General features: G+C 40.9%; 1 long non-coding RNA gene across 1 annotated transcript; it reads left to right on the forward strand.

Annotated features, from left to right (window-relative positions):
• Positions 1-405: 405 nt before the first annotated feature.
• LOC137517764 (uncharacterized) lies at positions 406-3,513 on the forward strand. The gene is made up of 3 exons (XR_011020661.1): positions 406-531; positions 904-1,583; positions 2,839-3,513. It is a non-coding gene; the product is annotated as an uncharacterized lncRNA (long non-coding RNA).
• Positions 3,514-4,077: the final 564 nt, after the last annotated feature.

A 4,077-nucleotide genomic window follows, 5' to 3' on the forward strand; every position in this document is an offset into this window, starting at 1 on the left:
TTGGTTTTTAAGCTTTTCCAGATAAGTACCTTGGTATTTAAGCTTGCACAGCACTCACTGCAAGCGCTTTGGACCTTCACAGTTAAAAAAGGGGGGTGGGGGGCAGGTGATGTTATTAAAACCCACAAGACAGAGATCCGTAATCGATAAGTAGACGTGGAAAAGCTGATAGAGGGGTTTCGCCCTTGATTGGGCATTGCCATCAGATGGAGAATATTCAGGGGTCCAGATTGTGCTGGGGCTTTATGTGGTTTCAAGGACACACAGAGATGATGAGGACTTTGGGAGCCAACATCTGCCTGGCTGATGACGTCAGCGGTCCCGTGTAATCCTCTTGTGCTGAAGGCAGTTGCCTTATTTGTTTGGCTGTAGAGAGCCATTAATCCCTAATTCTGGATCAGCGAGCGAGGGGAAGAGACCGCACCGTGGCATCCGTCATTCCCCTAAATATGACCACAGATGCACCCTTTTTAAAGTGAGAGCTGCGACAGGGATAGGAAGCTGTGTTCTCTAGCAAGCCTGCCTGAAATGGTATTGTAAATGTCTGGAGACTAAAAATGTATATCTGTTATTGGCCTTTTTCAGTATGACACTGCGGAGGAGCTCTCTTGTGTGCCAGTGTGCCAGTGTGTGTGTATGTGTATATAATATATATATATATATATATATATATATATATATATATATATATATATATATATATATATATATATATATATATACATGCTACTTTTATACATGTAATATCTGATTTACAGCTGATATGTGTTTCATTTGGAGCTAAGTTCTAATTATTGTCTGTAGGTGTTTTTATATTACACATCTTCGATTTTGCCTTCCTTACAGCTGCCTGCAGTGTGCTATCTCCTATTAATCTCGTTGCTTTGTCTCCTTCTCCATAAGGTCTGTCCTCCCTGGATCTGACAGTCGAAGATGCGGATCTTTTCGCCATGATTCAGCTGAAGTTCCATATTAAACTGCCGAGGTACCGCTTGGAGATTATGTCTGAGGATCCACCCATGGCCACTGCTGAGACTGGATCTGCAAGTGACACATAGAATTTTTTTCCTGACGCCAAGTCACACAGACCCACCAAGAAAGGTCATCTATGGCCAATCTTAGAGGGCTTTCCTGGCTGCTCGCAAATTGAATTCAGAAGGGCTGATATGCAGCAGTCTTTGGTGCAGGCTTTTTTTCACAGTGACAGTCAATGCGGATATCAAATCAGTTTAAACATTTAAATGGCAGTAAAAGGCTTAGGTTCCTGTGTTCTTTTTTTTTTGAGTAACTGTAGCCAAGCCATATGGGTTCTCCATACCCCCTTGGGAACGGGCAGGTGCGACTGAGTTAATTTTTTCTCATTACACAGAAAGATGACACGTCCCGACCCTTCTTAGAAGATCAGCGGGTCAACGCAAGAAGAATAGAAGGCTGGTCGTAGCTGAATGTATCTAATGCGTCACAACCACTTTAATATACCAGATTCTATTTTAACACAGGAAAATAAAACGAAAAAAAAATCAGTATAAAGGACAATCGAGCAAGAACATTTTGGAACCCACAAAAGAGGATTGCAAATGTCTGTTAGTGTGCCTTCATTTTAAGGAGCAGATTTGTTTTCCTTTTTAGCTGGACCTCTATAGCACTGCAGTCAGACGCATTATTATAGTGGTATAAGGTATGGCAGAGCGAAGATGACGCGAAGGAGGGGTTGCTTGGCTGTCCTTGAAGTGATGCAGAACCTCTCGCCATTTTGTTCTGACCCAAGTCTCTGACTCTCCGTGTTCACAGCGGACCTTGATTTAATGTCATACAATTAAGGCACGCGGTGAATGCCAAGAGTGGAGCCTAAAAACCGCACTGAAGACCCCCCCCCCCCCCCCCCCTTCCGCACAAGAGAAGACCCCACAGCGCATTAGCCCTAATTGATTCGAGTGCAGTAGTCTTGGAAATGGAAATGCGACAGAATCAATGCATTTATGTATAATTATAGGACAAATGTACACGGAGACATGCAATTACTCACGCCTTAAACATCCATTGTGCACCAGCCAATTATTTAGGACATCATTGCGTGTACATTCAAATATGAATATTCTACACATTGTTGTGCTATTTCGTTATCTCTGTTTTACTGTGTCCTCCTTGTTCTCAACGACAATGTATAAACACTTTGAAAGCTGTCTAGTCCTGAGCGATGAAGCCACATACAGTAGGATATTATGTATACAGCGTCTTAGAAATGTATGGCTTTTAGCTGCATGTATTGTGAAACCTTAGGGAGGACATGGCAAGCCTGAAATGATACAAATGTGATAAAGACCTGGTTACACTAAACCTTTCATAAAACAATGACTAAACTTTGCTCTGCGCTCTCCAGCGTGCTGAAATCAGCACTTTACAGACCGACCGTCGTGGGCCAAATAGGCCTTCAATGCAGGTCCACAAAGCACAGATCAATAGCTGCTGTCCAGTGTTCAGTGCTGAAATCAGCGCACTGTAAATTAGACCGATAGTTATTGACCAAATAGGCCTAGATGTAGGTATAAAGGAGAAAATGTAATAAACCACTAGAAACAATGCCTAATGCTCTGCGCTGTCCACTGCACAGTGCTGACCCAGCACTCTCCATGTTAAATTATTAAGTGTAATTTTGATAGATGATAGATGTGTGTGTATATATATATATATATATATATATATATATATATATATATATATATATATATATATATATATATATATATATATATATATATATATATATATATATATATATATATATATATATATATTTCACCCTAGCCAAAGCAGATCTATCTATTCCTTCTCAAACAGGAAAGAAAGATGGTTCCACAGAAGCGTGACTAATAGCCTCCCCTAAACGCCATACCATGGAACAACAGGATATAGGTTGGAATGAATATGGAACAGACTGCACCCAAGCTGTCTTGCAGATAATCAATGTCTTGAAGCACGTCATAGCCCTTCTGTGCCAAGCGTGCACTCAGCATAGCAGTCATCCTAAACAAGATATAAACCACGAGCTCCTGTGCTCTGTGTAAGACAATTACGGGAATAAATGGCGTATTGGACTGCAGTAGTGCAGCTTGTGTTATTAGGTAATATTGCAGCAATGCGGCAGTCTCTTACAGGATAGTTAGTAGGCAGACCTTGTAGCTGGGACTCAGCGTAACAGTTCGAGATCTACTGGGGTCGCCTTACCAAAGGGGTGATAATTATTACTGGCGTGGGTTTATATTTTACATCCAACTGAATCTGTTTGTTTGTTTGTTGTATAATCCTAGAATAATGTATGTTGAAAAAAAAAGTATGCATTTTTTATTTGTTTCCAAACCTGCGCAACTCGCAAAACGTCAATTGCACGATCTGCTATTCTAGGCTCACCAGAGCTTGCTGAAATCTGTAGTTCTTCAACAATTTGAAAAACAATTTATGTACGATCAGAGCCCAGGTAGGGCTTGCTAAAATAAATGTCAACAGTAAAAACCATGTTGCATGTTCCTGTATTTTTTTTGTTTCTTTTCGTTACATTTGTAACATTTATTTTTGTGGCGCTGCCTTGTGATGTTGTTTTGTTACATGCATAAAACGATCAGTTGTGTTCGCACGTTTTGTTTGCTTTTGAGCCTGAAGGAAAGGTGTAACAAACATATATATACATCAGAGCCCATACAGACGGACGTCAGCCATATGATACCACATATTCTGATTTCTCTTCACTGTGATAGTAAAAAGGACGCAGTATACATTAAATATTCATGACATTATACAATATCATTGATCATACTATTAATAGAACATAGTCCATTGTAGAGTCAGTCTGGACACCACAATCATAGATGGAGATCTGAAATGGAAATACGTTGGAATTATGTCGTCACACTTTAGGTATACAGTATCAGCAAAGAGTCCACAACGTTTACCGATGCCAAAGCAAATACCCCCATCAGCCCTCCCATCCCCCCCCCTTGTCACCTCCCCCTTGTCACCTCCCCCTCAGTACAGCTCTTCCACAAATAACTCGTCGCTCTGCTGCGCCCTCTCTGGAGCATC

The sequence above is a fragment of the Hyperolius riggenbachi genome, chromosome 5 (genome assembly GCF_040937935.1).
Source record: "Hyperolius riggenbachi isolate aHypRig1 chromosome 5, aHypRig1.pri, whole genome shotgun sequence".
Classification (NCBI taxonomy): domain Eukaryota; kingdom Metazoa; phylum Chordata; class Amphibia; order Anura; family Hyperoliidae; genus Hyperolius; species Hyperolius riggenbachi.